General features: G+C 35.4%; 1 pseudogene; it reads right to left on the bottom strand.

The window, feature by feature from the left end:
* Positions 1 to 9,065: 9,065 nt before the first annotated feature.
* On the bottom strand, positions 9,066 to 10,700 carry LOC141607343 (calcium-transporting ATPase 2, plasma membrane-type-like; annotated as a pseudogene).
* Positions 10,701 to 15,626: the final 4,926 nt, after the last annotated feature.

Here is a 15,626-nt window from a genome sequence, read left to right as displayed (position 1 = left end):
ATAATGCATGCTTTCGTACAACATATTATCATTCATATTAGACATAATATCAATACTTAAACTCATAAGTGACCATCACTGCATACATGTGAATTACTCATGAAGGAACCTTGAATTTGTCGTAAAAAATGAATTACTAAAATCATTAATTGCACACTCACAACGATCGTGATTAGAGTATCAAGGCAAACACAATATATCAAATTTGTATTCACAAAACAGAGTAGCATGTTGGCATATTAAATGCTAAGCAAATTCATGATAAGTATCATAGATTCCACTGATCAGCAAAATCAAGTCAGAGTGCATTCAAACAATTGATTCTCATATGTAATTCAATCGTCCATCAATTTTAGTAACATAACACAAAGGCGGCCAAAGTGGATGTAAATTAAATAACGAATATGCTTACTAAATGGTCGAAACATGTTTACCGCATGCGACACAAAACGACAATTAATTATTGAAAACAAATTTACTTATCTACACTGACTTGCCAAATTTTGATTTGTAAATTTAGTCAGTGATCATTCCCATATTATCAATCCCATGAGAACATAACATGACAACAGTGTAGTCAAATACCACTATCCATTCTACTCTTTACCAAATCTCAACCAAATCCCCCTATTTTCCATATGTCGGTATCATCTTGATAGCCACCGCAATCACATGGTGATTATGATAAAAACAAATAAAAGCATAAGCATCAATAATACATTACTTATCTGTTACTCCACACATTATTTGTTTGGCCAACATCAGTAGAACCACCATTGCAGTCCTTATAATCAAAGTCCACGAATCCTACTTCCAACAAAGCATCTTATGAATTCGCTCAACCAACAACACAAAGTAATAAGTTTTACTTATCTGGATAAAGTTGCATAAACTGTATCGTTTGCCATCAACAACATTTAACATATCATTTGTTATCACAAATCTGGTGCGCTTCCGACATCAATTGCTTGCCAGTATTTGCCCATGGCAGAAACCAGATATGCACATATATAAAAGAAAATGCATATGATCCCATAATTCCACAAAACAATAAGAATTTCAGTGTAATTTTACAAACTCGTGTACCGATTCGTAATCGTCGTCCAAACATTATAAAATTTACATCTTCTTCTGCCAAAATAAACACCCACAAACCTGTCCAATCTGTTCACTTTCATTATCATTTCCTTTCCATTCGTCACCTTGACAGATTTCGAAATTATTCTACTAGATTGTTAGATACTTGAGTATGCACGAATAAGGATTGACAATAATTAACCACACCGAATCGACTTCGCTTTCCTAATAGAATAATTCAACCCTTATTTGTGCCCGGGTTAAACCGAATTTTCTATTGAGATAAGACGGTGTCCCTCTGATTTTGGGTACAAACCAAAAATCAAAGAAGTAATTCAGAAGTATTGTGTGTAGATTGTTAGATTGTTCTAAGATGCAGAAGATAAAATTCTTTTTGTCTGTATCTTTTCTTCAAATGATGCCATGTCTATTTATATAGATATGGAGGGGAAACAAGGGAATGTATCTCTGAAGAGTTACACTCTTCAGAAATTCCACTTAAAAACCCGCGTTAATTAGACCCCATTATAGTTATTCGGACGAAAACTATACCGTAATTCCGTAAATAATTATGCAAGTGTACACTTCGTAGTTCCCGAACTCGCATTATATTATTTAGAAATTACCCATCTACGAACCAACCTTAATTACGCCAAATGAACTGATAATTACTCTTAAATCACCAACAAACTCATCACGATAATCGTGCTACCAATATATCAAAATCTTCACCATACTGTTGAGCACACGTTATTTTTTTTGCCTTCTTTCGTTTACCCTTTTAATTTCATTTCTTTTATTTTATTTCCCCTTTCCATTATTTCTAAATTAATATATTTTCATACAAATATGCCCAATCACCATGAAATCAAACCGTTAATTAATATACACATAATAACTGATCAAATAAAAAAGGGGGAACTAATCAAAGTGAGTGTAAATGCACCTAACTATGTAATTTCAATATATTTAGTATTATGTTGTAGATAGTATTATAATAATTTAGGTAAGTAGTTTAATTCTAAGATATACCTATGCACCATTAATTTTGATTGTATTGTTCAAGTCCAATGTTGTGTAGGTGCACGGAGAATTTTTCCTAACCTGTAAAATTTATCAAATACTTTTATTCTGAGGGTCGTAAACTCTACAGCGATAATAATGTGACTCGTGTTAGTCAATGATCATTTTACTTAAATATGTCAATTTTATAGGAAAAATACTTAATTGGCAAAATGAAGTTGAATTGAATAGGAATATTATTAATGAAATTCCTAGTTAGGCTAATTATTAATAAAATAATCTTATAAACAAAGCTGTCATATGCACTAATTCACGGTCATTATATGCACACCTAAAGCTGTGTAACAATCGTAATTAATTCTCTAATGCTATTGTATACAAATAATCAAATTAGCTAAAGGATATACCATATTGTAACCTATTACAGTGTATTATATGTTACCTTGACAGTGTACTTTATAATCATATCTTGCTTCTAGCGCGAAATTTCTCAACATTATGTGAAACATTCCAATGACATAAGACGGGTCTAGTTAAAAGATAGCGAAGAATCCAACGTATTACTAGAAACAAATAAGGTTGTCGAAATATGTGTGTGACTTTATTAAAAGGGTTGCTTGTTCAACTAATTTAAAATCGCATAATTAGGGTAAGGGGTTATATACTTGTATGATAATGGTATGGATCAAGCGAAGTACGCATGGTATATAGATATCATTTACTTTATAACTAGTATAGATCCCGCGTAAATGCGTGGTTTTTTAGATAGAGATATTCGAGAATTTAACGATTTTACCACTGTAATAACTCCATTTGAAATTTAATTATGAAATTTACTTTTAGATAGAGATATTAGAGAATTTAAAATTTTTACCACTATAATAACTACATTTGAAATTTAATTAATAAATATATTATTAAGAGTTAGAAAAGAGGAGATTCAACACTTATACTCCGAATAAGATTAACTTTATTTTAAAAAATATTGTTATTGTATCATTATGTTCACTAAAGACGTAATATAAACGTGAAGGTTATATTGAAAATACAATCAGATAAAGAATAAAAAAATATTTTACTTCATAGATCGTGTGTTGGTTTTTGTTTTCAAATGAAGGGCTTCTTCAAAAAACCAGAGTTAGTCGAGTAGCTCGAGCAAGACTGTTTATGAACAGCTGAAAAATGGAAGGATATGTGTTGTAATAAATATATTTATGTACATGTTAAATTAAAAAAATTTAAAAAATTATCCAAAGTTTAAATGTTCATATAGTGTGGAGCAGAGATAGATATAAAGTTAAACGGTAAGAAAACGTATATTATTCGCAAGTTTTTCCTTTTAGAAGTAAAAAACAAAAATCTATGAATACTCTCAACTTGTAATACGTTTGTTTCAAAAGACAGAATAATATAAATAAGTAGAATGTATTTGCTAAAAAAATGTCCGTGGCCATCATGTTTAGTTTCAAACAATAATTATAATGAAATATTTCTATCATATCGTATATAATTAGTGCAATTTCATATTTGTAACAAAATTAAAAAATCGTTTCAATATGTTCATACAAATTGAAAAAATATTACCCTTTTCAAACGGAATAAAATTGTTTATTGCATAGAATAGTCGCCTCAATTGTAGATATGATATAATATATCAGCATAGAAATTTCCAAAACGTTTGGTGCTTTCCCAAAAAGCATCTGATATGGTGACAAATTCTGTAATACTTTAGATGACAATCTATTACGTAATAATATGTGTAGCCGTAAGAATGCAATCACCCCGGTATTTTGTAGATAAATTAGACTGAAATTTAAATCCCCCGAAGTCTCCAATTAGAGATGTTTATGTTTTCTTTCTATAGTCCCTATTTGTTAAGGTGTGTGAAAGCAAAATGTTTGATGAATAATGTCATTGTCAACCAAAAATTGGGATGTTAAATTGCTAGAACCTTACTCAAAAGCATTATTAGATCTGACAACAATTATTAGTGGGTTGGGCCGTCAGCCACCACAACAATGAAGGGCGACTTGAGGTCTAAAAGCCAAAGGGTGGTGGTCTAGGTGTTCACCAACCGCAAGGAGGCGGCAGTGACCCTCGAAAACAGCCGCAACACGAAATTCCCGCAACCGCAGCACCACCGCACAAACAGCCAACAACAATCACCCCTGACTGGCGACGTGAGGTCTAAAAGTCGATGTGGATGGTGGTTGGCCGTCAACGGTGGCTGTAAGACCGTAGAAACCGCTGCCCTAACAGAAACACACGCAGTCCCCTGAGATTTGCAGAAACCCTACCCAACACTGAACCCACGGCCGACAATAAATAGGCCGGAGATGAGCAGTAACGGGAGCAGCGGCTGAAGGGACGACAGTGATGGCATTATTTTCCGATCACTTTTTTGTATACAAGGGTAGAAGAGCGGGCTTCATTTGATATTACTTTCCCGATAATTTTTACACCATTTAAGTGGGGTTATATATATCCTTTATGTTGTCTATAGATCTCAAACGGGTTGGGCGAGTCGGAACATACAGGTCGGGTACAGTGGGTTCAAAAACGGGTCGAGTAATACGGGTTATGGGTCGGGTTATTTGGGGCAAAGTGCGGGTCAAAAATTAGTATCTAATGCATTTTATAGATCGGAAAAATATTTTTTAAAACTAAAATATATTTAATTAATATTTTAATCATATTCAATTTTTATTTTTTTAATTATTTTTTCAAATATATTATATAATAAATATTGATATTTTTATAAAAATTATTTTAGTTTATCTTTGACTTAACGGGTTGATGTGTTCGTGTCGGTTTCACTTAAATTAACGGGTCATTTGGGGTTCTATATCGAACGGGTTACTGCTCGAGAATTTCGGGTTTTAACCTTGGAAAAAATGGTTGAGGTCAGATCGGGTCCAAATTTGACATGCTTATATCTTAGTCATGTCTTAAACTCATAACTTATCATTTAGTAAAAATAACAATATGGATACGAATTTTACAAATAACCAACTCTAATTTGTTGTAATCTACATTTATATAATATCGACTTTCGTATTACTTTAAGTTTATTAACAATATATGTAGTATTAGCTTAAAGGTAATCATCTAACTACGGAGTATAAAACAGTTCGTGAATTTCACGGGTTTAAAACTAGTAATGTCTTTATTTCCGTATAATAGATGACACATACATTATAACACTACACCTGAAGCAATTGAATAGCGTGGCCTTGTGAATGTATGCCAACATTATAAGCCATGACATACCAGTATAATCATTAAAGCCGAGAATAAATTTTTGTTTCGTTTGTAATGGATTTGTAGCAAATATTAGAGTATGTTTGTGGCAATGGTTGATTAAGTCATAAATTAGAATCTGATTGAATTATTTTCATCAATAAACCAAATACGAGTACTAATTATCTTGTAAAGCAAGTTGTCCTTAAAAATTTGTAAACCAGAGCCACCTACTCGCAAGAGAAATAAATTAGATGGCAAAAACATACCTAATCAGCTCCTGATTATGAATAAATTAAGATAATTAATTCTTTTACGCCCAATCGGTTAAGACTCGTGCCGATAACGTGTTGTGAAATAAAGAGATCAGAGAATTGTAGAGGCAAAACTATGTATTATTACATTATGAGGGTTTATATATACACATACAATAGGTAGAGTTTCCATAATATAATATCTCTAAAATATCCTAACATATGAACATCCATATAATATTACATAATAATAATTCATAACAATTAACTAAATCTTCCTTAAACACCAATCATTATCCTATAATCAAACCATAATGACATAATGGTATGCTCAAGCGAATGGACCACGTTTCTTATGCCCATAATGCATGGTGCTCATTTTTCTTTCGAGAAACTTTTGGGCTTATCAACCTTCGTCTTGTAGGCTTGTCAAGCTTGGTCCAATGACTTGTCATTTACGTCTCATACTTTGTATTAGAAATATAGCACAACCCGTTTTCAAGAGGACCGATTTTATTTCTTAACAAAATGGACTAAGTACAGACATATTTGTTCGGGTTAAAATCCATCGACCCATTTCTCAGACGATATACTTTCACAGGAGTCACCATTTTGACTTTCACTTATTTTTAATACACGAGACATATTTTTATGTCTACACGCTAGGATTTCAGGGTCAAATAATCTGTACTGATCCAACATCCTACTTTTACTCATATAACCACCACGGTCATAATTTGAAACAGAGCATGTTATATCATAGGAAAGTAGCTCAAGTCCATGGGGTAAGGGGATAACGTTTAAACCACCAGGTTATGATTCGGACAATTTGGTTTTAATTGCACTAGAGAGAGTAGGCAACTGATAAAATTATGAAAAGGGGGTTGGAATGTGTTCATTAGGTTGTCATGCACGTAATTCAACCTCCAACTTCTCCCAGCTTTGTACCTCCTTGTACTGCAGATTTGATCATCTTTTGATTTCCAACACATTGTAACAAAATCATCATAATTGATATTAAGGGTACCCTAATATAAAGCATCCCTTTCTATGTCCACAAAAGAGATAAAAGGGCTTAACTGTCACCTGAAGATAAGCATATAACAAGTATGAATTACCATCATAGAACTCACCGTAGTCGCTAGTGGTCCAAAGGTGGACGGACAACTATAGAACATCAGATTTTGAAGCATGGCTAAACGCTCTCGTCTAACATTTATGATGACCAAATGATGTTAATAAGAGGCATCCAACGCATCCACTTTTGCAAATAGTTGCTGCTTGTGAGTGAAGTACTCATCCTAGTCTTCATGGACAGGCAAAGTAGGCTCATAATCAGCCCTTTCTTTTATAAAATCTGGAAATAGCAATTCATCAAATACATTACTTGGGGCATTTTCAATGTCGATAACCGCATCTTGACACATGGTTTGGCTAGCTTTAGCTTGTTTGTTTCGTTCAGTCATTGTATCGAACAGTCGGTGTGCGTGTCCCAGTTCTTCATTTTCTGGTGTAGTTTTTGCTGCTTTAGCCATTCCTAAAATGAAGGCTGGAACAGGTAATTCATCGAACATTTTATGACCGACACACACATCTCATCAACATCAGCATATATTCCACCATTTTATGACCTTCGGGTCTTTTCAACAGTAGACGATACTGTCCGATTGCTTGATAAGCCTGAATTGGGCTCAGACAATTCATCGAACATTTGGCGGGTGATACTAAAATTCCTCAGTTTTTACCGACGATTTTTCTGAATCAACCTCATAATCTTCATTTACTTCAATAGTCATTGCAGTCATTTACCTCACTTTCTACACTGAAAATGCAATTCACAGTAGATGCTAGATCAAATATAACAAAAGAGGTAGTATCCATAAAGTGTTTAAGTTTATTGGTTTTTCTATAAGCTAAGCTTTTCATACAAGATCAAAAATGATAATACAAATATTCCAAGCAAACACCATATTCTGTTACAATTCAACTACACTCTTCTCCGTCATTTACACATGAATTCCAAACACCTTAATTATCCCTCTAATGTTATGCAATTATCAGTCGTTTTGTATGAATGTCCCGTATGAAATTTCTACATTAGGGATGTAAATGTAAAACCGAATCTAACCAAGTACAGTCGTATTGTCCCTCGCAAACTAAGAGGGCTTGTAAAAAAAAAACGTCATATATTGTAGATATATTGCCACAATATATTTGTATTTATCACAATTTACTAAAATTTTGCCACGATAATATTTGCATAAAATGTGTTTTTTTGACGGTAATGAAAATGTGACCAGGTTTGCTTCCCTCTTATATTATAGGATATATTATTAGTTTTTGTTTTGGTTCTCCTACCCAAACCAAGCAAAATTGAGATTGTCAGGCTTGGAGTTCCCATTGGTTTTGGAAGAGATGGGTAAGAACCACTACTATATACAAATTTGTCTAGTCTTTGTATTCGGTTATAAGTTATATAAGAAATAGTATAGATTTGACTTATTATGGATTTATTTGTACATTGTTTGTAATTCTTTTTTTAATCAATGAAAAGGTCATTATTCCTATCTAAATAGGGTTCTGAGTTATGCATTTCAATTTGATGTAATTTTTTTTCATTTGTGTTATTAGTTGTTTTCTACAAATGTCTTATACGCAATTTCAAGGAGAGGGTTTAAATGAGCTAGGCCAGCTAAACAACATTCTCAGACTAAGGCACTGATGAAATGGCACGATCATGTAAAAAAACAAAATACGTACGTTGGCACAATCGCACAATTAATGTAATATCCTACATTGTACCAATAACTTCACTAAAATAAGGTTGATGCCTGCATACCTAAGCAATAACCATTGTACCAATCATGATAAATTACTAAAAAATTAACCAAAGCTTGGAATGGAACTTCCTTAATTACATGATCATAATATAGAAGTTTTACATAATCTATTGCATACCTACCTTTCTAAACAACAATAGTGGTGCTTTTCACAAATCTGCCCCAGATTTTGTGTGAACTCCAATCATCATTGGGTTTAGCCTTAGTTGTTTCGGGGACTAGCGTGACGATAAAACAAATAATTATACAATCAAAGACTAAGAAACCACCTAATTTGCAAAATGCTAGTATTGAAAGGAAACTCATTATAGCATTTTGCAACAAACCTAATGCTATAGAAATGGTGTCTCCTTGCTTTTTTAGATCCTTCGAAAATGCCGTCTCTAACCACCCGGACGGTGCCGTCAAACACACGTCCGCGGCAACATAGATACAACCCGGAATGAGTATGCTTTTCGGGTTCTTGAAAAACATGAAATGGCTTGAGGTTTCTTGGAAAATACCCGTGATAAGACCCTACAAATCATAAAATCCACATAAATTAGAAAATAAGAAATCTGTTCACTACTTACTTTAAAAAGACTCGTAATTTTCTTATCACGAAAGTGGTAAATAATCGCCTCTACTTTTATTAACTGTGACAATAAATTCCTTCAATTTTTTTTGCTATCGAGTATATCAATTCCGCCTGGCTCTTTTCGCAAAACTGTGGCTCTTCTATGGCTATACCGCCATCAGTACGAATACCACATTCCCTAGCAATTGCCTTCGCTGTGTCTATGTTGTCTCAAGTAACCATTCTAACTGTTATCCCTGCAGAACGACTGATAGAACTTAGAAGCAACTGACTCCCTGACAACTGGTTGAACGGGATCTTTGATGCCTATTATTCCTATGCAAGTGAAGCCTTCAGTGGGAATCGTCATTTGGAGAAAATTTGCTATGTAGATCCATGTAAGCAAGATACAAGGTTTGAAGAGCTTCACCAGCAAACTGATCAATTGTAACCTTAAGATGCTCCAATACTTCCCCATTAAGGGGAACAACCTCTCCAATTGCATTAATCACCTTACTACAAGCAGCTAAAACTATCTCAGAAGTCCTCTTGGTATGGGCCAGTACGCGCCCTTCAGGTAGTTCTAACCCTACACCCATCCTCTTCTTTGTAGAGTTGAAGTGGAAGTACTCTAAGTGGGTCCACACTCTCCATTTTTGTGCTATCATCCCGTTAACAAGTACTGCAAAAGTCACCACAGCAAAGAAAAGACCAATTTTCCCAAAAATGATGGCAACCCCGTTACGCTTTACCTGTAAAGGAGTCTCATCATCTCCTCTTTCACGAAGGGTTGCCATCAACTTTCCCCATTGAGTCCTCATTCCAACAGTGGTGATTAACATCTTGCATGATCCATCTTGGACCTTGGTACCAGACAGAAGAAAGGGATTTTCAGCATTAACCATGACAGGCTCACTCCCTCCAGTTAAACTCGAATTCATCTATTAACACAGAGAACCCAGAGGTAAAAAGTCCATCAGCTGGGACTTGGTCGCCAATAGACAAATGAACAATATCACCAGGAAGCAGCTCATATATAGATATTTTCTGCCTAAAACCATTCCTAGTAACCTGTATAGCAATCTTCTTTTTCTCTTTATCGAGATCTCTGAATTGTAAAGACTGACGGTAATCACTAGTTGCCGAAACAAACACAACAAGCAAGATGGATGCTACAATCTCTAGCTCATCACGGGCGCCCTAAGGCCAACCTTCTATGGCTATGCCAACAATAAGAGACACAAACGCACAAACACTCAGAATCATCAATGTCATATACTGACGGGCTTCCCAAACATAAACCCAAAATCTCCAAAGTTCAGGCTCGGCAAACTTGTTAATGCCCAATATCTCTTGCCTTCGGCCAAGGGCAGTTGGGTCAGTTGTAAACCCATTCTTAGCTGTCGTGCAGAGCTTATTTGCAATACCATTGGCTCCACCATGTGCAGTTACCTTCTTTAGATCATGACCCTCGACAATGGAACTCAATTCGCCAGGACATATATCATATCCTGCTACTTTCACTTCCACGGGTACCACATACTCGCTTGACGTAAAACCTTGAATAAACTAAAATGCGGCTTTCGACAGTAGAACAGCAATTCTCAATTTCTCCTGATTAGTCATAGCAGCCGCCTCGTAACGTTTAGAAAGGTTGGCAGTGAACCAAAAACGGCATTTGAGGTTTTTGACGACGCCACAAAGCTTGCGCCATTATTCCAATACTTAGTTAGACGATCCTTTTGGTTTTACTTTCTCCATTATATTTTTTAGAACTATAGCAATAAGAATAAAGCATGTTGAAAAATTATAAATGAGAAAAACTTTAAAATGAATATTTTACCTCTGAGACAATCTTGGCCAAGGCAGCGACAAACAGGAGCTCCCTTCTACCCCGAAATCTCACAAATACAATTGATCCTAATCGGGAAATTATTTGAATGAGGGATATAGTTAGAGGAGGGGTAAATAATGCTTTGGAGGAAAGTTCAGCAGAACTGAAGAGTAGAGGTCCATAGAATTGAAGTACCCCAACCACTGAAAAAATCGGTATCATACCTGAAATGGTTTTGATAGTTAGAAATGGGATGTTTGCCCGTTTTATCAAATAGGAAAATGAAGCTGCTTTTTTTTTTATTTTTTGATGTTGGGACTTCAATTAGAAAAAGTGAAACTGTGAAAATCAAAATCAACAAGGCTCCCAATCCCCCATATGCAACCCTCCAAGCCCATGTTTGATGTTTAATAGTTGCAACGACAACTATACTAGGCATAAAACCCCCTAACCATGAACCTAGGTGATAGAATATGGAAAATTGGTCTAGTGAGTTTCGGGAGAGAAGAAGTGAAAACACATGTCAAACATATTATAAAGCATAAGTAAACAAAATAGAGTTACCTACAATATTAATGAGAAACAAAATCGCAAAAGTGACAATTACAACCTTTGTCTAATTATGTATGGATTTTAGGTTCTTTTAACTAGTATTCAAATAGTTAAAATACGAGATAATGATGATGATAAATCCTACTGTCACCATTAGGAAGAACATTGAGGAGGAATTAAGCTAGTCTTGAAAATATTCTGGAACTCAATCCCAAGCCTTGGCCAATAACTTTGCTAATAAGGCTGTTAGGACAGTAAACAATTCTCCTAGCAGATTGGCCACGAGAGCTTGATTAAAGCAAACAATATTTCTAGGTCCCTATTAGAGCTTATAAGATGCAGAATCCTTATCATTCCAAGACCTCTTATCCTTAACAATCCAGCATTCTTCGTAGCAAATTAGTGTCAAGAATAATTGGCCCATGATCAGAAAATTGAATAGTCATGCAGATGAATTAAATCATTATCAGGAACATTAATAAGCACAGGCTCAGAGATAGCCATCCTTTTTCTCCCCGTTCAGCGAGGAGGAATTAATCCCCATAATGTCAATAACAGCAGAAGGAAGAGGAAGAAGATAGCCCAAGCATGATTCAGAATGTGCTTTCGTTAAATCAACAGTTCAAGACCCTTATCAGTGGGGGGGGGGGGGGGGGCTCATAGGAATGCTTTTTGGGATTCATCTTAGGATCACCAGCAGGGCCCAAAGTCCCGGACACACAATCATCATCCATTATAGAAAAATTTGCTGCCCCATGACCATTACCAGCAAAAATATCACAATTAACCCTTAGAATAGGGGAGCTAGGGTTCACAGCATAAAGGATTTATTCATCAATGTCCACACAATTAGAAGAGTTATCATTCTAGATATCAACAAATTCCGAGGAATCAGAAGACTCCCTGGTACTGAGAATACCAGAAGGGGACAGATTAGTATTAGGGGTGGAGTAATCAGGCGTGAACTGGCCATTGTAGATATTAGTCTCATTGAACATAGGATCATCATGATGAAAAAGAGGACAATTAGGAGGGATTTAAAAGGATATGATTGCTTTGAAGCATAGAATCCTGAATAGTAGCATCAATGTCCACAGGAGGGGGGTCAGTGCGATTAGTATACACCACATAAGGATCATTAGACTGTCTCTCTCCATGCCATGGCAAGAGTTATGGGAAGCAAAATTATGCTCCGTCTCAGTTGCAGAGGGGTGAGTAGGTAGCTGCCCATCCGCCAAGTTATCCACATCCGCAGAAGCTCCATGCATGGGGATGCTTCCAGCATAAGGAACATGAGAACCACATGCATGGAGATTATTCTCATTTGGTCCACATGCATGCAATTCTCACGCACAGGGATATTACCAGAATTAGGAGCAGCAGCATGCTCCTATCTCCCCTATCTTCTTGACTTTGAGGGCCATTCTGAAATAACACTGGACCAGAAAATGGTTGATTCTCCCTGTAAAACCTAGTCCCCGGAAAAAACCTACCCTAGGAGTGGTACCAAGATCAAAGTCCACCATTTCCTCAACAAAGAAATCCGCCGGCACACTTCTGTTTATATTCCTTCCCAGTTAAACGCTTGAAGTTATATATTTTGTGGTCGAAGGCAAAGCACGTAGATCCAAATTAAACATTGAGAAATTTCTATTGGTTTGATAAACCACAAATCCCCTCTCAATAACTTTATCCAAAGTTCCATTAATACTGGACTGAATATTACGAGCAGATTCTCTACACTGAGAAGCCCTATGACCAATTCACCCACATCTCATACAGTATTTAAAGACCTCTTCATCACGGAATTGGACCCAAAGAAGGTAAACATCCTTGTATGCAAAGAAGACGCAAGAGATGAGAGGATCATTTAAATGCACCCAAGCCCTAATGCGAAGATAATCATTCCTAGGGACCATTGAGAAATGTTCAACAGTGAAATGACTCGAGATAACTTGCCCAACCACATTAGCAACACCCATATTAAGGTATTCAGAGGGCAAAACACACCCTTGAACCCACAGCTAATTCTGGATATAATTATTAATCTCCCTAGCATCAAACAGCCTATAATTCACAAGTACCCCAAAAGGCACTTATTCCAGAAAAGGGTTGAATCACTAACCATTTTAGGACTTAAAAGACAATGGGGCCGGAACGAGGAAAACGCCACTTAGGGTCAAAAGGTTCTAAAGTAGAATAAATTCAGAAGGATCTTGTCTTAAAAAGTTATTTATACTACCAGATTTGAGGGAATGTTTGATTATTAATGTTGATGATGCATTTTTAGGGTTAAAACACCATGAAATATAAGATGTATCCCATAAATTAAATTATCTATCTTATAATATTATGATATTAACATGTTGATTATAAGAACCTAGAAAAAAATCACGATTTGAGTCATACCCGGCTTGCAGCTCCAATCCCCAAATTCAAAATCACGAACGCACATATGGCTACGACAGAGCTCGGTAGCCATACTAGTAGCCCTGTCCCGAAAAACATTATCACGAGACTACCAAGTAGTGTCAGCCGCGTCCCCACTCGTGAGCACAAGCAGTGTGTCAGAAACACTGCTACGAGCTGGACGGTATGTTGAGATGGCAGCACCAGTTGGAGGCGAACGTCGAATAGCACGCAGTAGTTGTCGAGATCTGCGTGTATACGACGCCGCCAAAGAGCTGGTGCGACCCTTCTCAAGAAACCGTCCGTGCCAAGCAGTTGCCCTGAACAACAAATATAAGGATTAGATTAGGGATAAAATATATATATATATATATATATATATATATATATATATATATATACTTATTGATGTAGTATATACGGTATTATTCTTACCTGGAATGGCGTTGAGGTAGCCAACGCTAAACCCCACAAGAAAGAAAATTAGCAGGCAAAGACATGACTTGTCCTTTCTCCTGTTAAAAATCCATAAAGTGTTTAAGTTTATTGTTTTTTGTATAAGCTAAGCTTTTCATACAAGATCAAAAATGATAATACAAATATTCCAAGCAAACACCATATTCTGTTACAATTCAACTACACTCTTCTCCGTCATTTACACATGAATTCCAAACACCTTAATTATCCCTCTAATGTTATGCAATTATCAGTCGTTTTGTATGAATGTCCCGTATGAAATTTCTACATTAGGGATGTAAATGTAAAACCGAATCTAACCAAGTACAGTCGTATTATCCCTCGCAAACTAAGAGGGCTTGTAAGAAAAAAAAACGTCATATATTGTAGATATATTGCCACAATATATTTGTATTTACCACAATTTACTAAAATTTTGCCACGATAATATTTGCATAAAATGTGTTTTTTCGACGGTAATGAAAATGTGACCAGGTTTGCTTCCCTCTTATATTATAGGATATATTATTAGTTTTTGTTTTGGTTCTCCTACCCAAACCAAGCAAAATTGAGATTGTCAGGCTTGGAGTTTCCATTGGTTTTGGAAGAGATGGGTAAGAACCACTACTATATACAAATTTGTCTAGTCTTTGTATTCGGTTATAAGTTATATAAGAAATAGTATAGATTTGACTTATTATGGATTTATTTGTACAATGTTTGTAATTCTTTTTTTAATCAATGAAAATGTCATTATTCCTATCTAAATAGGGTTCTGAGTTATGCATTTCAATTTGATGTAATTTTTTTTTTCATTTGTGTTATTAGTTGTTTTCTACAAATGTCTTATACGCAATTTCAAGGCGAGGGTTTAAATGAGCTAGGCCAGCTAAACAACATTCTCAGACTAAGGCACTGATGAAATGGCACGATCATGTAAAAAAACAAAATACGTACGTTGGCACAATCGCACAATTAATGTAATATCCTACATTGTACTAATAACTTCACTAAAATAAAGTTGATGCCTGCATACCTAAGCAATAACCATTGTACCAATCATGATAAATTACTAAAAAATTAACCAAAGCTTGGAATAGAACTTCCTTAATTACATGATCATAATATAGAAGTTTTACATAATCTATTGCATACCTACCTTTCTAAACAACAATAGTGGTGCTTTTCACAAATCTGCCCCAGATTTTGTGTGAACTCCAATCATCATTGGGTTTAGCCTTAGTTGTTTCGGGGACTAGCGTGACGATAAAACAAATAATTATACAATCAAAGACTAAGAAATCACCTAATTTGCAAAATGCTAGTATTGAAAGGAAACTCATTATAGCATTTTGCAACAAACCTAATGCTATAGAAACGGTGTC

This window comes from Silene latifolia, chromosome 10, assembly GCF_048544455.1.
Source record: "Silene latifolia isolate original U9 population chromosome 10, ASM4854445v1, whole genome shotgun sequence".
NCBI classification, from domain to species: domain Eukaryota; kingdom Viridiplantae; phylum Streptophyta; class Magnoliopsida; order Caryophyllales; family Caryophyllaceae; genus Silene; species Silene latifolia.
Note: the sequence above shows the minus strand (reverse complement) of the source record. Positions and strands in the feature narration are given on the sequence as shown.